This window comes from Lygodium microphyllum, chromosome 17 (assembly GCF_053477565.2).
Source record: "Lygodium microphyllum isolate KBCC chromosome 17, Lygodium_microphyllum_v1.1.10, whole genome shotgun sequence".
Lineage (NCBI taxonomy): Eukaryota > Viridiplantae > Streptophyta > Polypodiopsida > Schizaeales > Lygodiaceae > Lygodium > Lygodium microphyllum.
Genome location: NC_141151.1, coordinates 41,102,603 through 41,128,368, shown reverse-complemented (window position 1 = coordinate 41,128,368; position 25,766 = coordinate 41,102,603). Strand labels below are relative to the sequence as shown.

Genomic DNA, 25,766 nt, shown 5'->3' with positions numbered 1-25,766 from the left:
GTCATTGATTTTCAGATCTGAGTATTCTGTGCAAGAGATCTCAGCTCCAAGACATTTGATCCAATGTATACATGCTTTGACACATTCTTGTGCTCCAAAGATGCTTTCTGAGTGTAGTACAAGGCTCCTGTGTGTCAGTAATGACTGAACGCATACTGTCCATTCATGTTTACATCAGTTCAGAAATGATTACAGGTCTGTGTCTGTCATTCCAGCTCATAACAGAGCTCCCACACAAGCATTTACTCCTTGCACACTTCAAATACCTTCAATAGTGAGCATACATGCTCTATGAACCTTGTCCAGGTGCCCCACTGAAGATTGACAGGTTGCTGTCCACTCAGATCAGCAAGCGCAGATTTTCAGATACATGTTGCTGTCCATTCAGATCGGCAGGCACAGATTTTCAGATACAGGTTGCTGTCCATTTAGATCAGCAGGCGCAGATTTTCAGATACAGGTTGTTGTCCATTCAGATCAACAGTCCACGATTTTCAGACACAGGTTGCAGTCCACGATTTCAGGACATAGGTTTCAGGAGGCAGTCCACGATTTTCAGACATAGGTTTCAGGAGGCAGTCCACGATTTTCAGACTCAGGAGGCAGTCCACGATTTTCAGAAGGCAGTCCACGCTGATTCCTTCCTTTGACTATGGCTTCATTTGCAATTTGTCATGCCCATTCTCCCACAACCTCATGGATGAAGCTCTGATACCATGTTCAAAGAGTAGAGAGAGAGAAATGGAAAGACTCTATATTCATGAGCCTTCAGGCTCTCAAGCTCATTCCTTCATTTCCACACACTAAACTGAAAAGCACACACCCACTACAAGATAAAGTGACCTAGTGTAAATGTAGACTAGACTGACTAACTCTAGTCAGTTCACTGACTGACTACTAACCCGACTTATTTAATGTAGTCACATGTAGACAGCTGTACACACTAGCTGTCATAGATGTCGGTCATAGATGAAGACACACTGACAGTGAGCCTGATTTCTAACAGGGAGAGGTGCTTGGCATTGCCAAGCGAGAATTTCATGATGAGATCATTGACATAATTAAAAGGAAGCGTCAGTTTCTTGGTGATAGCACTAGTGCATTGCTGCAATTTGAAGAGGAAACTAGTTTGTTGGGCTGGATATGAGCATGAAGTAAGTACAGGATTGTCTATGCGGGATGCTACTAATCAGTGGTGGACAGCATGTGAAAAAGAGAAGAAAGTGGCTGAAAATGCATTGTCTTGTAGCAATATGCATGGTGGAGTAAGGAAAATGCAACAATATGGAGAAGAGACTCTTGGATTTATTCCTCGAAGTCACTACATAAGAAATCATGGGGCTAGAGCTACCACTGAAACGATAATGAAAATAGGGGAGTGTGAAACTCCTTGTGTTGCTTTACTTGACATGGGTCTGAGATAAATGCCATTGAGCATGGATTGTATGAAAATGGTACATGGCCTGTAGACACTAATCATGGTTGGCGAATGAGGGCTGCAAATAATTCTTCAAGGGAGCTCTATGCTACATGTCCTAATGTAAAAGTGACGATTGGTGATGTATAGGAAACACTTCTTTGTGCAAGATAATTCCTCATATGTAGTGATTTTGGGACATCCCTATATTATAGGTGTGCATATGGAAACAAAGGAGCTTGATGATGGTTCTGCTTGTGCAAGAGTCAAAAGCAAGGATGGGAGAAAAGCAAGGAGAAAAGCAAGGAGAAAAGCAATCCAATTTCTTATTGTTTGTGTTAATAATCCTAGAAATTGAGATACACTTCGAGAGTCTCCTTTGGTTCCAAATGCAAGGGACTTCAAAGACCTGGATTTTCATTAAGCACTACTGTAATGCGAGGCTATAATAGTGATGTTCAGAGGGTGTACTCGCCTCTTGATTAAATGAAGCATGTATTTACTATTGGTAATTCTTAGTTTACAGCAAATAGTTCATGTTGGTTTAAACCTATGGAAGCTATGTGTAGGGCTGAACGCATATCTATGAAATGGGCTACTAAGAAACTGAGAGTATTGGGACTGTTAGGTGAAAATGAAGGCATTTCAGTCATGTTTTATGGGCTGAATATTAATGACACTATGGCTGAAATTTTGGCAACTATACATGTAGAAAATGAGGCTGAAAACAGAGTGTTATCAGTATGTTCTTTGGACATGTATGATGTTATAGCATTGTTTGCTCAACAGGAAGGATTACAATGGGTTGAAGCACTTGTGGAGACAAAGTATAAGACAGTTGACAAAAAGGTGAAACCAATTGCTTTTCCACTTCCACCAGAGAGTGAGGGTATGTATGAAAAAGTGTCAAGGCAGCCAAGCTTACGAGATCCTAATGATATAGGTCATCAATTTACATTTGAAACATTACATGAATTGAAAGTTGGTGCAGAAGGGTTTCTTTGGCCTGTTGAGAGAGACTATTTTATGCGGATGTTGGCTAGACATGGAAAGGCATTTGCATTTCAGCCAAGTGAAATAGGTTGTGTGGATCCAAATGTTGTCTCTCCTATGGTCATATTTACGGTGCCACATGTACCATGGAACTTGAGGCCTATTCTAGTGCCTAAAGCTTACTTACCAAAGCTTATGGATTTGCTAAATGAAAATATTTGCATGAAGATCTTGGAGCCTTCTTCAGCCCGTACTCAAATTGTTGGTTTACTGTGCCCAAAAAGAATGGGGCTTTGAGATTTATTCAAGACATACAACCGGTCAATAAAGTAACCATAAGAAATGTGGGTGCAGGTCCTGTGGTTGATGAATTTGTAGAGGCTTTTGCAGGCAAAGTGATCTATTCTTTGTGTGATCTTTACTCGGGTTATGATCAGTTTCAGCTTGCAATTGAAAGCAGGGATATCACAACCATGAAGACTCCCTTGGGGTTAGTACGGATGTGTACTCTCCCACAAGGAGCAACAAACTCAGTGGCACACATGACAAATGCTATGAATAGGGTACTCGAGGATTCTATACCACAATTGACTATGCCCTTTTTGGATGATGTTCCAATCAAAGGGTGTGCAGTGGATGAAAAGAATGAAGAGATGGATGCACATGGATGCAGACAGTTTGTTGCAGACCATATTGTGGATTGTGAGAGGATTTTGACACATCTAAAAGAGGTGCATTTAACTCTTTCTGGACAAGAGTCTGTCTTTGGAGTTGAAGAGGTTTTGATTGTTGGGCATATGTGTGGGCCTTATGGGCGAAGGCCATCACAAGCAAAAATAGATGGGATTGATAGAATGCAAGATGTATGCACGAATGTATCAGAGGTGCATAGATTCTTGGGTGTATGTGTGTTCTATTTGATATGGATTCCTCACTTTGCACATGTAGCCGATGCTCTTTATGAGCTTCTAAGGAAATGTAAAAATTTTCATTGGGAAAGGAAGCATTAGAAAACAATGAAGAAATTAAAGCAACTCTTAAAATCTGCTCCTATATTGAGAAAGGCTAACTATTCACATGGAAATCCTATCATTATTACTGTTGATACAAGCCCAATTGGGATTGGATGGGCAATTGGGCAAGATGATGAGGATTGGATGGGAAATTGGGCAAGATGATGAGGAAGGGCAAAGATATGCAATTTGCTTTGGTGCTAAAGTATTGACTAAACAATAGAGAAGATATCCACAGGTTAAAAGAGAATTATGGGGAATTGTAACAGCCCTTAAATGTGATAAGGAGTATTTTATGGGTGCTCATGTAGTCATTGAGACCGATTGTTTGCCGGTATTGGGTATGATTACTAGTTGTTCTACTCCGGACATTGCTATGCTCCGGTCGATTGCATACATCAAATCTTTGAACCATGAATTTCAACATATTGCAAGAAGAGATAACCCAGTTGGTAGACATATTATCTCAAGCATGTTATGAGAATGAAGATGGGATGATGGATGAGCAGGAAGAAGATGACTTTCTTAGGGCTGAAAATGATATTGCAAGAGTGAATTTAGCAAAAGGTATTGCTACATCATTAACAGAAGCTTGGACAACAAAGAGGAGACACTTTAGATGTTTTGTATCTTGTGTAGAAGTGTTTCTGGAAGACAAATATGTAGGAGAGTGGCTGAGAATTGGTCAATACCTCAGTACATTAATAAAGAGAGATGAATGGTCACATGAGGAGTTTTAGAAAATCAAGAGGAAAGCATATGGTTTTTTCTTAAAAGATGGATATTTATGGAAACATCCTAAAAAGAAACAGGATATGCCATTGCGAGTTTTGGGTGACAGAGCTTCACAAGTAAAAGTAATGCAAGAATTTCATGAAAGCTTGTGGGCTGGTCATAGAGGTGTTTGGGGTACTTTTACAAAGATCAAAGAAAGATATTGGTGGCAGGGTATGCATAAGGATGTTGCTCACTTTGTGGAAACATGTACGACATGTCAAATGTATTCATCTGTGAGACATCGGGATGGATTGCAACCCACATATCCATTGTCTCTTCATTTTAAGTGGGTGGTGGATTTGGTCACAATGCCTACAGGTCTTTGGCAAATGAGGTATCTTGTGCTTGCTCATGAAGACTTGAGTAATCAAGTGGAAGGGAAAGCTTTACATACTAAGACAATAAATGCTGTGTGTACTTTTCTCTTAGAAGAGGTCTTTTGTCGGTATGGCTGTGTGGGAAACATTACAACAGATAGGGGTGAGTTGGATGTAGATGAAGCTCATGATTTCTTTGCACGGCTGGGAATAAAGCTTGCTTTAACTTCAGCCTATAACCTTGAAGGAAATGGAAAAAGTGAAAGAGGTCACCCACCTATTGTGAAGGCATTGGCAAAAGCATGTGGAGAGAAGGTAAAAGAGTGGCCATGATTGCTCCCTTATGCTTTGTTGACCGACAGAACAACTCATAGTGCTATTACAGGATATATGCCTGTAGAATTGATGTATGGTCAAAAACCTATCATGCCGATAGAAGAGATGACAGTCACATCTAGTGTGTTACCTTGGGAGGAGGAGTTGAATCGAGAGGAGTTGTTGGCCTTACGCATTAGACAGTTGAAAAGAAAGTCAAAAGACATAGAGGCAGCAATTGCAAAGTTAAGGGCAGCAAGGATATAGAACAAGAAACTGTTTGACAAAAGGCATAGAGTGAGACTAAGAACCATACAAGATGGGGATTGGGTATTGGTTTATGATAGCAGTTTAGACAACTAGCATAGTGCCATGCGTAAAGTTTCCAAAAGATGGTTTGGACCCTATGTGGTAAGACAGGTGTTTGATAATGCTACTTATGCATTAAATGAGCTGGATGGGACAGCCACCATCAAACTTCCGGTAGCAGGGAAAAGAATCAAATTATTCAAAAGGTGGGAATCTACTGCCTATGAGTTGCCAGAATTGGAAAAAAATAGTGGTCATGATACAGGGGCTAGTTAGGAAGATATAGAAGATGAAGAAGCAAAGGATATGGTTGCAGAGGATGATGAGGACCCGGAATTCGATGACAACTAGGATTTTGGCACATACCGGAGGATGTGCAGGTTCAAAGGGGGTGGATGTCGTGATGTTATGAGGACACAGTGTGAAAAAGCATGGAATGCATCATCATCCGACTTCTTTATTGATCTAGAGAGTCAATGTGATCTCTATCTTCTCTTTCATCTCCTATCTCTACTTCCTTCTACTTCTGATCCCCGGTGGATTCGACCTTTTGACAAAAACCCCTCCGACAGCGCTCATGTGCCATTCCACATTAAAATTACCAACCCCATCAACAACTAACATTTCTCCTTCACTTTGAGACTTAATAATGTTTGGAATACATGTATGTATAAACAACCATTTCAATGTTTGATGATTCTGAATTGGTACCTGAGCTACACTAACCCACCAAATCTCCATCTCAGATTGGAACTTATGCACTGGTGGTGCTTGACCCCCACTATTGTTGTATTCCAATACCCTGTTCATGATGCAAATTCTGATTCTTTTCATATTTTGTTATTTTTGAATATGTGTTTCATCTAACTTCAAGGAAAACTTCAAAAAACTGTGATATTCCTTTAACGTGAGTCTATACATGTGAACCATTGCAATGTGCACTCTTCTTAGATCAACTCGTATATTGTTAAATACATTGTATTCAAAACTAGATTTTCTTTTTGTCTTTTCATATGGCATAGATGCTTTAGTTTGTATGTATTCCCCGAAAACTTGTGGAATCTTTTTGTCTTTTCATATGGCATAGATGCTTCAGTATGATTCATGGCAGTCCTCACAACCGATACTCTTAGGGCTCAAGGTAGTCCAAATACAGTTCTTCTATTACATTTTAGATTTTTAAACCATAATCTTCAAATAGCCTGATAACCTTTTCAACTAATGCCTATAGTATCACATGTCTCTATGATTTCGTTTGGTTTTATTGTGTCCTTTAAGTCCTTCACCAAGTCTTTGAGAGTTCGGCCTCTCAAATCCATATTCTGAGGTGACCTAAGAATCCTCAAAATATCATTATGGTTCATGGTCTCTTTTAAAAAAACGATTCTCTCCTCACTCTCTTGAATATTAATATCTAACATGTTAGAGACATATTTCTTTGCAAGATTCAATCTTGTTTTCTTTACTCTCTCACACAAGCTAGTTATATGTTTTAGTGGTCTCTTTCTCTCTCTCTGAATCCTATTGGAGTTTTATTTAAGTGTGCTAGCTTGTCTTGTAATGACTTATTAGCATTTTCCAAAAGGTCAATCTTATTTGTAAATTCAAAAATGCTTGTCTGTGCAATAAATAATGCTTTTCTCATTTCATTCATCTGAGCCATGTATGAGTAAGATGTAGAGTATAACCTTTTACAATAGCCAAGCATCCCATTATAACCTTTCCCAACATATCTCACATAGTCATGAATATTAAAAAAATTAGGAGGTTTACGTGTTGAAGGATCCTTGGGATAAATTTTTCCACCCACTGACAAATCTATATGTTTCTTTCCTTGAGTTCACAATCTGTTAGCATCCATCTCATCTGTTAGTACTCGACGATGCATACTTCTCTAAGATGAATAAATTGGATATAGTTGGATGGTAAGCTTGTACTTGCATGTGCTTGCATCTGTATTACTTGCAGAGGTATTGCCAAATATTTTAGCTGATCAACGATCACAATGATAAGAAAGTGAGCACAAAGAAGAGAATGGCGAAAAAAAATGGAGAAAGCGTGTGTGAAAAGAAGACATGGAGGTAGACAAACCACGATATAGGTGGTCATTTTTCGAAAATACAAATTCTCCCAAGTTCCAAGACAAAAAACGGCCGAAAAGGTGACCATGACATAAATTAAAGATGAGGGACAATTAATGGCTGAGCTCTTTTTTAATGAATTCAATATTCTTTCATTAATCACATCTGAGCAACCAAATCTGGCATTTTCATTCTTCCAAAATCTCAACTAATTAGGAACTTAATCATTTTCTTACAAGTGCCTTTTTTGAAGTGTTTTTGGCCCTAATGTTCTAGTACTTGTTGAATTTGCATGCTTGTATCCATGAGCAAATACTTTAGAAAATGTGTGAAAACCAATAAGAAACCATGAGTTTTGCTACAAATTTTAAGTCCAACTAACTCTAGCGAACTAGCAATTTTACTGCAGCATAGTCAATAAGCTATTGAAGACAACAAACTTCAAGGGAATGCAAGAAGAAAGTTGACACTAAGGAGCCAATTTCATCAGGCAAATCTCACCTGCTACCTCACACTCTCTACCATTCCAACATGAATAGCAATAGCCACCCAAGAATTTCAACTGTTTCTCAAACTTCCAACTCTTCATCGATATTAGATTCTTTATAGCTTCAAATCGAGGCTTAAAGATCGAATACATCTACTTTCTCAAGGAGTAATCATTCTCAGCCTCATGAGTCCTTAAAAATATGCTATCCCTTTTTTAAGGTTGAAAGCCCCATTATACAACATTGTTGTATTATTCCTTTTAAAAAAAAGAGAGAAATTTTAAAAAAATCAAATAAACAAATGCACCCACAATCATTGCATTGTATCTAGGGGTTCCCAAATCACATACATAAAATAACATTGGTTGCAACCAGCTTCATCTTTAATCCCCTAGCCCTTTTGTTCATTCCCCTAACACTCACTTAGGGCACATCAAGAACAAGGCATTACCTAAGAAGCATGCCTTTCCTATAGTTACTATGGTTAGATCTGTCACCTTGGCTCAGTCGCACATTTCCTTCTTTGTACCACGTCAATACCCCTAACAAAGCAAGGTGGAAAAGTGTTGGAAGAAGAGACTAATCTCTTCAATCCCATTGGAAGCAACTATAACTATTGGAGACTCTTATTCTTAGGCCATTCAACTGTGATCTCCTTCAAGTGCAATTTTAGTAAGCCACAACATTTTTTTCCTTCTCCTCATTAACAAGTTACTACAAGGAGCCAACACACTCTCTTCTAACCAAGTAATATATAAGTATTCACATGCACTCACATAATATCTACATGACAACCTATGCACACTTTGGGTCCTCAAGTGCGGGATAATACTTCAAGTTCAAACTCATATCCCAAATCGACAAAATATATCCCATAGTCCATGACAAGAAGATTAGCACTATCATGTAGGGAGAGACTGCATGAAAGGTTTTTCAATTGTAGGTATTGAAGATTCCAAGGATCGACATGCAATTAGTTGTTCTTCAAAGACCTTCCATCCCAATAATTTTGACCTTTGACTCACCATAAGAACTTACCAAGAGAATAATCATCATTGAAATCCACCAAAAGAATCCCAAAGAATAGCCACCAACTTCAACAACTAAGACACCTATCACCACCCCAACAACAATTTACCTCACAAACAAGAAGCTTGTAGACTATCAACAATTTGAAGAACTTATCCAAGGACACTACATGGCGGTCCCTAGCATCCACATCTTTGGTGCAAGGTGAAGCTTGTCATCTACTACGATGGAGAGTGACATGGGACTAGCACTCATTTGAGATGGGAATAATGTTAACCGCAAGAAGTACGCAAAATACAATGTGTAAGCGAGCACAAAAAGGACCTTAATATTTTGTATTAAACTTCGGATTATTCACTACAATATAATGTGCATGAAACACTTGCATATTCGATTTGCCAACAGGTTGCAACAATTGTATTGATTAATCATGCAGATTTGCAAGCCTCGGGCTTGATCTTGTGCAAGATGCAATGATAGTATAGGCTCCCGTGGAAAAACCACAAAGGCTCTAGTGTGTTCTCACCATAGAAGAAGCATGCAATGAGAGAGATGTCTTGGGGCCCTAAAGTGGGATCTAAGAAATGGGGAATGTCCACTGTGCCCTCGCACACCCCCTTCCTCCCCACGCCGCGCTCACTCTCTAGTCACTCGCTAGGGTTCCCGCCAGGCCAGTCACCTCTCTCGCCCTCTCCCGCTGCCCATGGCAACCCGCACCTACCACACCACACCCTCATGGTAGTTCTCCCACTCTCCCGTCGCGGGCTAGCTCTCCACTCTCGCAACCTCCATCACTGCCCAGCACCACCTAGTAACCACCATGCTCACACACCCCTATCCTAATCAATACACACAAGAACCAAAACACACACACATTCCTTCACACCACCCATTAACTCAGCCACATGCACACCCCATACGGTTCTCACACCCCACAATACATGCACACACATTTAATGCATGCATACACATGTACACAACTCACAACACATGCATTGCACATACACCCCACATAAATCTCACCCCAAACAGAACAGACATCCCCACCCCACATGAGCATCCCCCACACAACACAAAACACACACACCCTTTTCCTAAGAAACACACACACAACACATTAAAATCCCGCTCTCCACACACACACACACACACACACACACCATACATGCACTCACACCCATGTAAACACACACACATTACTCACTTAACACACATCCACACACTTAATGCCCACACATATGCACACATTAAACACACTAGTGACACTACATCTCATATGCATGCTACATGTAGGATTGCTTTGACATCTTTGCTTTTGACTCATCCCTAGCACTACCCTGTTCACATGAGGGGAGTCACAGTGAGGGAAAAGGGAGTAAAGAGGCACACAAAGCACACGTGTACCATCCCATTAGCACAGTTAGCCTCACATAGGCACAAACCATACACACACCACCTAGCCCACCCACCCACCCACACACACACACACACACACACACAAGTATCATTGCACTTAACACATGTCCATGCCACACTTCTCGTATGTGGGGGCACTTTCCTCTCAACTTACCTTGGTACCGCCCCATCGAACAGGAGGATCAAGGGAGGGAGGAGAGAGGAAAGAGACATACACATGCATTGTGCATTGGAATGCCCTTGGATACACACACAACATCCATCACCTTAAGGTACACTCATACATCATAGGGCATCCATCAACAAATATACATCCACTTTTGTACCCACCTTATAATGCATCCCCTTGTGTGACTTAGAAACTATGTGTATCTGTGCATCCAACTGCACACATATGCAACTGTAGCTTCATCACCTTCCAATGTACCCATGCACATTCATGCATTTATGTGTGCATCAGACCGCACATGTATGCATACATGTGCATCCGTAGCTTCATCACCTTCCATGCATCCGCCACAACTGCAAACATAGTGCAACCGTTGTTGGAGCGTTTGGGGTCGAAAGTCTACCGTGGGGGTAAGACAGTAGGGTGAAGGGAGATTCAGGGAGAGGAGTAGACAAAAGAGAAGGGGTTCCAAGAAATAGAAGATGTAGAAGAATACTCATAGAGATGAACCTGTCAATTTATTTTTGCATCCTGAGAAGATAAATTCCTTGTGTAGACCAAAAACGTGCATCAAACAGTAGCTTCTTCTCTGCTGCTCAAACCACCAATCTGCTACCTCTGTTGGCTCCGAAAGGGGGGTAAAATACAAAGACACTTGGTCTGAATTCTCCCAAATCACTCCTTCTTCGTGTCCCAGTTCCGGAGTGTTGTTTTCTGCCTATAAACTGTGATCTCGCTGTCAAGTGTTTTTCTGAAAACTGAAAAGCCTAGTCAAATTGTAGTTAGGTTTGATTTCTGCTAGCTTAGTTGTTTGCGTGACAGTTTGTTTTGTTATTTTGTAATTGGATTTCTTGTGTTTGACTAGCATAGGATTTGTTTGTGTCATTTTGTTTAATTTGTTGAGTGTGAAACTTGATAGCCTTGGTCGAGCTTGGTATTTTTTTGAACAGGATGAAGCTTGTGTTTGTTAATAGCTACTGAACATTGAGGAGCTCAGTATGTTTTTTTGTCGAGACTTTTGCACATCACATGGATAATGGGTTCACGAGCACTTCACGTTGCACTAGTCGATGCACTGCACTCAGGGGTCGTCTCCTGTTCTTATCAAAAACTTCCATGCCATGGGTTGGGATTCTGCACGATTTGCACCATCATTGAGTACTACACGACATGAGGTCCACTACAACTATATGCAATAAATCTTAGATACACGCGTACATGAGAGAGCACCTGTCATTGAGCACTCACATTTCTTGCACACACCATTTGGGATGTTCATCACAGAGTTAGGAACTTCTGGTTGAGAGTGTAAGGTGGTTGGGAGAGTTCGAGGGTCATGAAGGACACCATCAATTGTGAGAAGGGTTATTCATATTTGGTCAACATCTTGAGAACCATAATTTTCTAGAGTGATTGTGAGATTTTGGATGGGTGGAGCGGAGTATATCATATCTTTTTGAAGAGAGTTGAGAGGCGAGAATTAAGATTTAATTAATTAAGGAATTTTGTTTGCATCTTGCATGACGCACGATCACATCTAAATAGGCTAGGCACAATTCTTCAATGCATACATTATTTTGTGTGTAGCATGGATTGATTGATTGCATATCATGAATCCAACATTGCATAATTTTTCGAATCATGTTTTGATTGGGCAAGAAGTTCTATTTTAAAGAGCATATTTAGTTGCTAGGGCACATTGCATAAAAAACCATGTACATATGGGAAAAACCCAAACTTTGAAGAATTAGGAGAGAAGTCAACATAAGCTTGAACCTCTGATCTAAGAGAGAATTCTACATTCAAGCAGGAGATGGTTAATAAGAACCATGTCAAAATATGGGACAGGTTGCAGGTTATCGGCCCTCTTTTGGTATTTGTCCAGATTTGAAGATGCAGAATATGAACGGAAACAGACGGTAGCTAGGATCTCATGATCCTTTTGCAGGATTTGGATTTGGAAGCAGAAATAGTCTCATCTCTGATCACGATTCTTTTGACGATCCATTCTTTACCCGGCCTTTTAGGAGTTTTTTTCCAGAGAGACAGTTTTTGATCTGTATGAGAATTTTGGCATCAATGGGCGATGAGCCTTCAACTTGTGGAGCCTGCATATCAAATTGAGGGAGTCTGGTGCAGTTGAGGTGCAACTGGGCCAGACTCGTGTTATGTGTGTGGTGAGTGGTCAATTGGTGAAACCCTACCCAGACCGTCCAAATGAGGGCATTCTTAGTGTGTACACAGAGTTTTCGCCCATGGCTGATCCTGCTTTTGAAACCAAACGACCTGGAGAAAGTGTTGTGGAGCTTCTTGGACAAATTATTAATCCTGTCTTGAGGGAAAGCCGGGTAGTTGATACAGAGTCACTATGTGTGCTTGCAAGAAAAGCAGTTTGGTCTTTACGAAATGATATTTGTATACTCGGTAATGGCGGAAATTTGATAGACGTGGCCAACATGGCTGCATTGGATGCTTTGCTATCTTTTCGTGTTCCTAATTATAGTCTGGGAGGTGTAGATGCACATGAAGTGGTTATCCATCCTCCTGAGATGCGGGAGCCTCTTCGTCTGACTGTTCACTAATTGCCAGTCGCTATGACATTTGCATTTCTTGGAGATGGAACCTTTGTGGATTTTGCAGGTCATGGATCCCAGCTATAGAGAATAGCTTATTAAGAAGGGAGGAAGGAAGTGACGTAGAAGCTGGGACAGGGAAAGAAGAGTTCTGCAGACAATGAAGGACAAGGTGCTGAGAGGGATGACTCATCGCTTCTCTCCTTTCTCTCTCGGCTCGGATAAGTGATAAAGCTGAAGGACGTAGCAGAAGAAGCTGAATGTACGATTAAGAAGAATTTGCAAAAGTGACGATGAAGCTGAAGGAGGAACCAGCCTACTGGAATGAAGAAGAGAAACGATGGAGTTGAAGATGAAGCGAAGGAAGGAGTTCATTGACGCTGTGAACAAGATGGCAAGTGATGATGAAGAAGCCGCAGCCAAAGAAGTCGATGAGGGTGAGGAAGGAGGACCTGAAGCTGACGACAAAGCTGCTGCAGGAGGAGAAAGAGGGAAGACGCAGATGTCACAGGGCTAAGGTAGCCATGAAGTTGGCGTGCAGTTACAACGACAAGAGTTGAAGGACGTGAAATATAGGGGAACGAGGAAAAGAAAAGCATCGGTGCGACTGGTGTGACACAGGAGAAGAAAGAGAACATCGGTGAGCACTGGAGCGATAAGGAAGGCAAGGCCACGAAGAAGAAATTGAGGCCGTTAAGGAAGCCCCAATGAAATTGAGAGAGAACGGCGGGCTCTACAGAATATGACAGCGGACTGGAAAAGGGGCAAACGTTGAAAATGAAGGGAGAGAGCACTCGCGATCGGGAGAAGGAAAGAAAGCAAGACAGAGACGATGATAGAGGTGAAGAAGGAAGGGGATGAGGACAAAGCTTTGCAAACGACGAGGTAGGGTAGTTGCATTTACGAAACGCAGAGTAGCAATGAATGTTAAAGGTTTAAAAGCTTATACAAAGCTTAAACGATGTGAAAGCTTAAGGCATGGAAAGCTCAAAGCTTTTTGAAAAGCAAAAGCATATTCAACGTAAGTGAGGATGTAAAAAACTATAAAAGGAGAGGAGAGTAGAGAGTTAGGGGCTCTTCCCTTAGAATCTTCTTGTCATCTTGTGAGAGATGTGAGAGGAGGGTCGCATGCGAGAGGATACTATTGGACATGCTATTTCCGAAGTGGAAGAAGTTGAACTTTGTGGTGTCAAGCATCGGCTCAAGGCTGTTAAGGTATGAGAATATAGTTCACTTGGTTTGTTGTCAAAATTTTCATACTTTCTTTGTGAGTTATCTTGTTTCGTGTGTGGTTCGTGGTGTATTGTCGAATATTTGAATTTTTTAAAGTTGTGTTGTGCATCCGACAAAGTCAATTACCCAATCGGCACTCCTTAACATCTCGTTATCGAGTTGTGAGTGAGGCTTGCTCTCGATCACCGATCGCGTAACATCTCTTTTTTGGTGCCCCCACTGAGGAGTGTCGAAATTTTTTGACTTTGTTTGTGATTTGTGGATTGATTTCTTGTTTGTAATCTTTTTTTAGATGGCTAGTTCTTTTCCTAAATTTTATGGTAAAAAGGGAGAGGATCCTCTGTGATTCCTTGAAAAACTAGAGCTTGGATATATTATCCAGCGAATAAATGACTCAACTCTGAAACTCCAAATTCTGAAATTTCAATTGTTAGATGAAGGTCATAATTGGTTTGAAGATTATGAAAAGACCCTTAGATTATGAAATCCTCCTATTCCTATGGAATATGAAGCAACTAAACAGGTGTTCCTTGATCGTTTTAAAGAAACTGAGACTTCCCATGACCTTTGGAGAAAAATAGAAACTTGCCAAAAGAGAGAAGATGAGACCATAGAATTTTTTGCGATAGAGTACACTAGACTTTGGGATCGTTGGAATGTATCTTTAGGCCCAGGAGAGAGAGCCCCAGAATGTATCTTTAGGCCCAAGAGAGAGAGCCCCAGAAATGTTGAAAATTAAAAATTTCATTGAAAATTTGCAAGGAGAGGTGAGGACAAAATTGGAAATCAAAGAATCCAGTACTTTTGATGAAGCTGTAATGATTGCCATAGAAAAAGAGAGAAAATTTGAGAAAATAAAAAAAAGAGAGTCATTTAGAATACCTATTGACAATAGAGACCAAACTTGGCAAAGGGATGAACCGAATTATCAAGTTTTAGCAAGACAAAATGCTCAACTAGCACCAAAAGTTGAAGATCAATTATCTGGACAAATGCAAAACATGAGGCTAGGAGCTTTGAGAGGTCGATCCTCAGGAAGAGGCAATGGAGGACTAATGGGACAAACTAATCAAGAAAATTTGAGAGGTGGAAGAGGAGGAAATGGTAGAGGATATTTTCGTAGACCAATGGTAACTTGTTATTCATGTGGAGAGATAGGTCATATAAGTACAAACTGTCCATATCCACCTAGAGCAAGAGGGGATATGTATCCTTTACCTCAAAATTTTCCTAACAAACAGAATGATTTTGGGATAGAAATAAAAAATGATTCTACTTCTCAAGAATCTAAGTTAAATGAAGAAGAAAAAGGAAAAAGTACCATAAATTGTATTCTTTTAGAAAATTAAAAAAAAGAAACTAAAACTGTTGATGTTATGCCTACAATTAAAAGAAGAAGAGATACTGAGAGAGATGAACCTGAAACTAGTAAGGCTGGTGAGGAAAGAGGGAGAAAAACAAAGAGAGGAGAGAAGAAAGAAGAAAATAGATCGAGAGCGCCTAGAAAACATTATCATGCTACTGATATTCCTTTGGGAGAAGGAGAAAGTGACTATGATCTAAAGAAAGATATGATGGGTAGGAAAGATGATATATCTTTTGCTCAGATGGAGTTGTGCCCTAGGATGAGAGGACAATGGAAGAGATTAGTAAATCCAAAAGGGAGAGAAAGAAAAAAAGGTGTTGTAAGAGTTTTGAGTGCAGAGGAGTCACCGGATATTTGTCCTGTAGTTGATGCTTGGTACAAAAATCAAAATATAGGAGAGGCATAGAAAAACCAGAAATAGAAAACTCATTTTTGATGTATTTTGATGGATCATATCGTAAGGCACACCAAGCATCTTCAGGAGGAATAGTAGTTTATGATCCTCAAGGAAAATTAATAAAAAAAGAAACAGTTAAACTTGAGGCAACAAGTAACAACGAAGCTGAGTATGCAACCTTACAAGCAGCCATTATGCTTTGTCGAAGAATGGGAATTCGAAGGTTGAGAATTAGAGGTGATGCTTTACTATTAGTAAAGCAAATACTCGGAGTTTGGCAGATCAAAAATCCCAAATTGAAAAGGTTGTGTAATAGAATTCGAAGAGATTTAAAACAGTTTGAAGCCTAGAGTTTGAAACATATTTCCAAGGAAGAAAATTAGGAAGCTCACAATGCAGCCCAATTAGCAATTTGTCAAGTATTTGTAATGAAAGCAGATCTTCCTCTATATAGGGGAAGAGAAGCTCTAGACTTGGAAGAAGAATTTTTGTTAACAGGGAAAGTACCTATCAGTATTCAAAAAAACAAAAAATATGGGTTTCTAAGAAGAGCTGGAAGATATAAAATGGTGAACGATGTCCTTTATGCTAAAGGAGTGGCTTTAATTTTAAGAAGAGTGCCCTAGAAATAATAAATATATCACATTCAAGAAACAAATCATGAGGGGGCATGTGGGGGACATTATTCTTACAAAATAACTTTACAAAAGATTTTAACTGAAGGATATATGTGGCCAAGACCAGAAACAAGAAAAACAATTCTTGCATATGACATTTTTGAAAAATGGGGAATTGATGCAATTGGTCCATTGCCACATACTTCACAAGAAAAATATATATTTTGATAGTAGTTGATTATCTGTCTCGATGGGCAGAAGCTAAGGCTGTAAAAAACATCAAAGCCATAGATGTGGAAAAATTTATCTATGAAGATATATGCTGTAAATTTGGAACACCTTTAGAGATTTTGTCAGATAGAGGACCAAAATTTAAGGGAGAATTAATAGACTATCTTTGTGAGAAAATGAAAATAACAAAAAGATTTGCTTCACCATACTATCCTCAATGTAATGGTCTCAACAAGCAATTCAACGGGGAGTTAATAAGAATGCTGTCTAAAATGACAAAGGATCGTCCCCAAACATGGGATATTGAATTGCCAAGTGCTTTGTGGGCTTATCGATTAGCAAGAAAAGAAAGTACAGGCTATTCTCCCTTTAAACTGGTTTATGGAAAGGAAGCCTTACTACCTATAGAGGTAGAAATATCGGCTTTAAGGATGTTCGAAAAGTTGATTGAAGGAGAGGAAAAAAATGATTTCATAGAAAGGTTGATACAATTACAAGAAGCACAATTAAATAGACAGGAAGTGTGTGATCAATATGAGAAAAGTCAAGAAATTTTTTTACAAGAGATTAATAAAAAATTAAAAAATAAAAATATAAAAAAATAGGATTTAGTTTTGAGATACAATAGTAAATTGGATCATACTTTTCAAAAGAAAATCCAAACAAAGTGGGAAGGACCATTCAGGGTTTCTGAAGTTTTTAAACTTATGCGTTAGAAAATTTGGATGGGAAGGCACATAAGCAAAGGATAAATGGATATAGATTAAAGAAGTACATATCAAGGTTAATGACAATACAAATAGAGGAGTGGTCAGAACCACAATTTCAACAAAAGAATGAGGAAACTGAATGGATGATAGATGTGGCATCGTTCTATGAAAGTAACTGTTGCACATGAATGTTTGCAGACTACGGGGAGGGCTAAATATGTCAAGTGTTTTTCTAAAAACTAAAAAGTCCTAGCTAAATTGTAGTTAGGTTTGATTTCTGCTAGCTTAGTTGTTTGTGTGACAGTTTGTTTTGTTATTTTGTAATTGGATTTCTTGTGTTTGACTAGCATAGGATTTGTTTCTGTCATATTGTTTAATTTGTTGAGTGTGAAACTTGATAGCCTTGGTCAAGCTTGGTATTTTTTCGAACAGGATGAAGCTTGTGTTTGTTAATAGCTACTGAACATTGAGGAGCTCGATATGTTTTTTTGTCGAGACTTTTGCACATCACGGGGATAATGGGTTCACGAGCACTTCACGTTGCACTAGTTGATGCACTGCACTCGGGGGTCGTCTCCTGTTCTTATCAAAAACTTCCATGCCATGGGTTGGGATTATGCACGATTTGCACCATCATTGAGCACTAGCACGGCATGAGGTCCGCTGCAACTATATGCAGTAAATCTTAGATACACGCGCACATGAGAGAGCACCTGTCATTGAGCACGCACATTTCTTGCACACACCATTTGGGATGTTCATCACAGAGTTAGGAACTTCTGGTTGAGAGTGTAAGGTGGTTGGGAGAGTTCGAGGGTCGTGAAGGACGCCATCAATTGTGAGAAGGGTTATTCATATTTGGTCAACATCTTGAGGACCATAATTTTCTAGAGTGATTGTGAGATTTTGGATGGGTGGAGCGGAGTATATCATATCTTTTTGAAGAGAGTTGAGAGGCGAGAATTAAGATTTAATTAATTAAGGAATTTTGTTTGCATCTTGCATGACGCACGATCACATCTAAATAGGCTAGGCACAATTCTTCAATGCATACATTATTTTGTGTGTAGCATGGATTGATTGATTGCATATCATGGATCCGACATTGCATAATTTTTCGAATCATATTTTGATTGGGCAAGAAGTTCTATTTTAAAGAGCATATTTAGTTGCTAGGGCACATTGCATAAAAAACCATGTACATATGGGAAAAACCCAAACTTTGAAGAATTAGGAGAGAAGTCAACATAAGCTTGAACCTCTGATCTAAGAGAGATTTCTACATTCAAGCAGGAGATGGTTAATAAGAACCATGTCAAAATATGGGATAGGTTGAACGTTATCAGCCCTCTTTTGGTATTTGTCTAGATTTGAAGATGCAGAATATGAACGGAAACAGACGGTAGCTAGGATCTCATGATCCTTTTGCAGGATTTGGATTTGGAAGCAGAAATAGTCTCATCTCTGATCATGATTCTTTTGATGATCCATTCTTTACCCGGCCTTTTAGGAGGTTTTTTCCAGACAGACAGTTTTTGATCTGTATGAGAATTTTGGCATCAATGGGCGACGCGCCTTCAACTTGCGGAGCCTGCATATCAAATTGAGGGAATCTAGTGCAGCTGAGGTGCAATTGGGCCAAACTCGTGTTATGTGTGTGGTGAGTGGTCAATTGGTGAAACCCTACCCAGACCGTCCAAATGAGGACATTCTTAGTGTGTACACAGAGTTTTCGCCCATGGCTGATCCTGCTTTTGAAACTGGACGACCTGGAGAAAGTGCTGTGGAGCTTGGACAAATTATTGATCGTGTCTTGAGGGAAAGCCGGGTAGTTGATACAAAGTCACTATGTGTGCTTGCAAGAAAAGCAGTTTGGTCTTTACGAAATGATATTTGTATACTCGGTAATGGCGGAAATTTGATAGACGTGGCCAACATGGCTACATTGGATGCTTTGCTATCTTTTCGTGTTCCTAATTATAGTCTGGGAGGTGTAGATGCACATGAAGTGGTTATCCATCCTCCTGAGATGCGGGAGCCTCTTCGTCTGACTATTCACCAATTGCCAATCGCTATGACATTTTCGTTTCTTGGAGATGGAACCTTTGTGGATTTTGCAGGTCATGGATCCCAGCTATAGAGAAGAACTTATTAAGAAGGGAGGAAGGAAGTGACGTAGAAGCTAGGACAGGGAAAGAAGAGTTCTGCAGACAATGAAGGACAAGGTGCTGAGAGGGATGACTCATCCCTTCTCCCCTTTCTCTCCCGGATCGAATAAGTGATAAAGCTAAAGGACGTAGCAGAAGAAGCTGAATGTACGATTAAGAAGAATTTGCAAAAGTGATGATGAAGCTGAAGGAGGAACCAGCTTACTGGAATGAAGAAGAGAAACGATGGAGTTGAAGATGAAGCAAAGGAAGGAGTTCATTGATGCTGCTGAACAAGACGGTAAGTGATGACGAAGAAGCCGCAGCCGAAGAAGTCAATGAGGGTGAGGAAGGAGGACCTGAAGCTGACAACAAAGTTGCTTGCAGGAGGAGAAAGAGGGAAGACGCAGATGTCACAGGACTAAGGTAGCCATGAAGTTGTCCTGCAGTTACAACGACAAGAGTTGAAGGACGTGACATATAGGGGAATGAGGAAAAGAAAAGCATCGGTGAGACTGGTGTGACAGAGGAGAAGGAAGAGAACATCGGCGAGCATTGGAGCGATAAGGAAGGCAAGGCCACGAAGAAGAAGAAGCTGAGGCCGTTAAAGAAGCCCCAATGAAATTGAGAGAGAACGGCGGGCTCTGCAGAATACGACAGTGGATTAGAAAAGGGGCAAACGCTGAAAATGAAGCGGGAGAGCACTCACGATCGGGAGAAGGAAAGAAAGCAAGACAAAGACAATGACAGAGGTGAAGAAGGAAGGGGATGAGGACAAAGCTTTGCAAAGGACGAGGTAGGGTAGCTGCATTTATGAAACACAGAGCAACAATGAATGTTAAAAGTTTAAAAGCTTATAGGAATCTTAAACGATGTGAAAGCTTAAGGCATGGAAAGCTCAAAGCTTTTTGAAAAGCAAAAGCATATTCAACGCAAGTGAGGATGTAAAAAACTATAAAAGGAGAGGAGAGTAGAGAGTTAGGGGCCCTTCCCTTAGAATCTTCTTGTCATCTTTTGAGAGATGTGAGAGGAGGGTTGCATGCAAGAGGATACTATTGGACATGCTATTTCCGAAGTGGAAGAAGTTAGTCTTTGTGGTGTCAAGCATGGCTCAAGGCTGTTAAGGTATGAGAATATAGTTCATTGGTTTGTTGTCGAAATTTTGATACTTTCTTTGTGAGTTATTTTGTTTCGTGTGTGGTTCGTGGTGTATTGTCGAATATTTGAATTTTTTAAAGTTGTGTTGTGCATCCAACAAAGTCAATTACCCACTCAGCACTCCTTAACATCTCGTTATCGGGTTGTGAGTGAGGCTTGCTCTCGATCACCGCTCGCGTAACAGCGCGTCGCTCGATTTCGCCAATCTTTGTTTTTGCATAAAATCTTCCAAAAATGGTTGAAAGCTAGTTGCTTTTTTTTTTCCATGTCATCCTATTATAGAAGTTGTCTACATTTTTTGGATATTTACAAGAAATAATAGGTTAAACTTGTCCAAAAATCTAGTATTTTTGAACCATCCACACTACGGACTTTGATACTAATGACTAATATGGCATTGACTCTCTTGATCAATAAGAAAGACAAATGATGATGCACTCTAGAGTTTTTCACACTGTGTTTGCGTAGCAGCACGACATCCACCCCTCTTAACCTGCACATCCTCCGGCATGTGCCAAAGTCTTATGGATTTGTAGTGTCAGAAGAAGTATCCTCTGCTATGTCAATGTCTTCATCTTCTACCTCTTCTTCTTCCATATTCTCATGTTCATGCTTAGTATCCAACTCCTTCAACTCATATGCTGAAGAATCCCTAATATGTTTAAAGAGCTTAATATGTTTTCCAACCACTGGAATCCTTAGAGTTGTCCCATCCATCTCATTTAATGCATAGGTAGCATTGTCAAAAACAAACCTTACCACATATGGACCACTGCTTTGCCATCTTTGGACTGGCACTATCCTGATTTTCTAAGTTGCTATCATAAACTAGCATGCAATTCCCTTCTTGTATAGCTCGTGGTCAAAGTCTTTGTCGCTTGTCAAACCTCTTCTTGTTCTTGATCCTTGTAGTCTTTCAGCTTTTTCATGGCTGTCTCAATGTCTTCAAGCCTTCTTTCTAACTATCTAATGTGTAGGACTAGCAACTCTTCTCTATTCAAACCCTCTTCGCATGGTAGAACAATCCAAGTAGCAATAGTCTCCTCAATAGGCACAATTGGCTATTGTCATACATTAATTCAACAGGCATATACCCTGTAATTGTACTATGAGTGGTCCTATCAGCCCATAAAGCAAAGGGTAACATTCTTGGCCACTCTTTGTTGAGTGTTGAAATGACTTGTTTTTTGGCTGATTTTTGTTGTTTTTGAGAGCTGAATGGTTGATTTTATGGGATGATTGATTGATTTGGAAGTGGATTGAGAGTGTTTTGGATGATATTGATTGTGTTTTGGAAGATCATGATGTTTGTTGATGGTTTTGTGATGTTCTGATAGGTTCTGAATGGTTCTGTAGACCTTCTGTTTTGTTCTGTTTTGGTCTGTTTTGTTCTGATTGTCTTCTATAAGGAGGGATGGAGTATAGATTGATGAAGAATGAGATATTGTGGAAGCTTAGTGAATGGTTTGTGAGAGTTTGGAATGGTTTAAGAGTAAGTTATGTGGTTTGGATAACCTTCTGTAACCTTCTGTAGGTATTCTGTAGAGCTTCTGTAGACTGTTCTGTTTCTGTTCTGTTTCTGTACTGTCTCTGTTCTGGTACTGTTCTGTAGACTGTTCTGTAAGTGTTCTGTGGAATGTATGTGTGATTTTGAGGAAAGTTTTCTAGCCTTGGAAAGAGGTGAATACAAGTGCAAAAGAGCTGAAAGAAGTGGAAGAAGTAGCTGCTGAAGACTCAAGAGAAGACTAGAGTGAAGTGACAGTAGTGAGCTGTGAAGAGACACTGTAGTGGCTCTGGTGACCTTTCATATCAGACATACCTCTTGGGAGGGGTATCCACGACCTAAGAGTGATTATTGAGAGTAATTCTTGAGATATTGTAGTGAGGAGATGATGTATTATTGATGGAGTGAGAGAGAGAGAGTCAGAGATAGCCAATTCTATTCAAACAGAGTGATTGTATATGAGAGATTGAGAGAGAAGACTATGAAGATGAATACTATGTGATGTATTTCCATTCAAAGATGGTGTATTTCTTTGATTTCTTTGGTCTATTGATGGATTTTATGAGGATGTTGAAGAATATGGTTGATTTTATTAAAAACCGTGGGAGATTTACATGATGCTGCATGAAGATTTGTTGTGCCTGGTGTTCTTTTCTTCATTGTGATCATATGAAACATGATAAACAAGCTTGTTGATGTTACAAGATAGATTTTCTTGCAAGAGAATTCCCTTTTCCTTGGTGTTCCTCTTGGGGCTCCATGTTTTTGGTGCGCAGCCGGGGAAACTTGCCATCAACAAGCACCAAAAGAGGCTGAAAATGAAGGAATTGGCATTGCCAAGAAGAGAAGAATTCAATGGATGTTTGTAAAGTTCCTTCTTCCACAGAAGAGTTGGAATTCCTCATAATGAAAGCCACTTTCCATAAGAAGTTCATCACACAATGGCGGAAACATATCACCATCATGATGCATGCTCTATGTGGTGGACAGTTTCCTCTTCCTATTGAAGCAGCAGAAACTTGCATCTTGGTGGCAAACTGTTTGGGAACAAACTGAAGAGCAGAAACAGAGAGAATGACCATCCATGGAAGATTTGGCATTCATTGAAAAGTTTCCAGACAACATCAAGTGGGAGATTGTGAAGAAGCTTCAGGAGTCTTGGTCTGTAGAGGTTCACAGGGACAAGAAGGAAAAGAGTTGGAATTTGTTCGTGGATGCTCAACAGCAAGATACATGGGATGCTTGGTGTACTGATAATCTTCTGTTTGTTCAATTAGTAACCCACTGGAAGTTGGTAGACAGAGTGTTTTTCACAACATACACTGTTGAAACCATCAGAAGCTGGCATTACTATGATGATGGCACCACCACAATGCTCATACGTATGCATTTTGACACCTTCAGAACCGAATACCTTCCTCTGTGCAGTGGCATGAAAGCAGAATTTAGGGACGTTGAAAAGAAAGAAGTAGAAGAAATGTTGGCAAGAGAGTCCTCCAGAGACTGAAGCCTTCTGTTAACCCTCTGTGGAGCACTAACAACATAGTGGAGTCAACCCCCTGATGAATGACGCAATAAAAAGGCAAGCGTTAGAACGAGTCCAGAGGTACGTGAGAAGAGAGAAAGCAAGAATCAGAGCCAAGAACGAGCTCGTAGCAGAAGCTGCCTTGGACGCCCTTGCGGAACTCTTTACAGAAGTCCCAATGGCACATCAAGCCCTTCCTCCTCCTGCTGGAGGTCCACTTCCAAGCCAGATCCGTCCTGGAAATATTGATGACAGGCCAGCGAACGTAGTCCCATTGCCAGTTTTTAAGGGAGAGTACAATGAAGACCCCGATCTTCATGTAGCAGAGTTTATGGTAGCGTGTGTGGCTAACAATGCCAGAACCCCTGAGCATTGGTTAGCAATATTCCCCGCCACTTTCAAGGGCGCGGCGTTTCAGTGGTATGAGAGACAAGCAGCAGGAACTTTTGGCACATGGGACGACCTGAAGTTGGCCTTCCTCACTAAATTCAGGCGTGAAGGTTTTGAAGAGCGGATGAGAGAGGAATTTATGAACCTAAGTCAGTCCTCTGGAGAAAGAGTGGAAGCCTATGTCTCACGAATGGAATCCATCCTGAAGAGATGGACTAACCATAATCTAGATGATGGCATTCAAAAGGGAGTGTTTCTCAGAGGATTACAACCAGAAGTCCGTAAGTTTGTGGAGTTACAAAGACCAGCCACCCTGCAAGCTGCAACAGAAGGTGCCAGACTGTACGATGAAGTGGAAGCTAGATTAGCAATGAATACAGGAAGAGGATTCCTACCTCCTCTGGTGCCAGGAATGATGTACCCACCAAATGCAGTCCCAGGGACTGTTCCCTACCCCTACCAACAGATGCCCTCGGTATCATAGTACAGTGCACCAAATCCACAGTGGCCACAATCCATGCCTCAAATGGTGGTTCGACCACAACAACAATGGTCCCAACCAATTTCTTCATTGACAAATCAGCAGCAACCGTGGAACCCTACCCACTGGGGTCAACAGCCAACAGTTCAAACAGGAGCCCTGAATCAGAACCAGAACAGAGACCCCTCTGTACCAACCCAACCCGTTTATGCAGTGATTACAGAGACTCCTCAAAACCCTCATACCAGTACGTCCGGAGGAGAAAGCTTGAAGGATTATTTATCCAACTCAGTTGCAAACATAAAAAAGGAGTTGATGGATGTGATTACAGAACAACTACAGACGTTGAAAGTGAATACCGCTAGCATATTCAACGTTGCAGGAGCAGGAAGAGATGTGATGCGGTCAAATACTTGGTGTGGTAAGTGTCATCAAGCAGGCCATTTAGCCACTGAATGTACACGGAAACCAACCATTCCTGGGGCCTTCTGTTCCTACTGTTTGCGGAAGAACCATACAGAGGACATTTGCTCTCTGAAGGAGATGCATGATAGGAGAATAAAGGAAGAAGACGCAAGATTTAACTTGCTGGAATCCAAAATGACAACACAAGATATTGGACCCAAGCCTAGAGAGTTTGGTCCTAATTTCGGACCCAGAAGATTTCCTTCTCAAAGTTACAGAGGAAGACAGTCTGGCGGTGGTCAGAGATCAGAAGTGGAATGTTACAGATGTGGAGAAAAGGGACACATCTCACCAAATTGTCCAAATCCTCGAAGGTCAGTGGATTACAAGCCCTTATGCAGTCGATGCAAAGGAGAAGGCCACACTGCAAAAGACTGTCCAAGCCCAGCCCCAGTGAAAAACAGTGCTACTGATAGTCCGTCCAAGGTCCAAGAGCCTACCTCCAATTTGGTAGAATTGGAAGTTGCTGCCATCACGCGTGCAAAGCAGAAGGAGCCACCTACCCAGAAAGAAAATAACCCTCCGGCCAGAACAGTGAAGTTCAATCTTCCACCAGAAGAACAGAACAGAACAGAGCTTAACAGTGCCGTACAGAGCCCTACAGAGCCACAGAGAGTTACAGAGACAGTTGCAGAGACAGGACCA

General features: G+C 40.5%; 2 pseudogenes; both read left to right on the top strand.

The window, feature by feature from the left end:
* The first annotated feature begins 12,153 nt into the window (after window positions 1–12,153).
* LOC148021823 (exosome complex component RRP45A pseudogene) lies at window positions 12,154–12,984 on the top strand (annotated as a pseudogene).
* Window positions 12,985–14,025: 1,041 nt separating this feature from the next.
* Window positions 14,026–19,625, top strand: LOC148021822 (exosome complex component RRP45A pseudogene; annotated as a pseudogene).
* The last annotated feature ends 6,141 nt before the right edge of the window (window positions 19,626–25,766 follow it).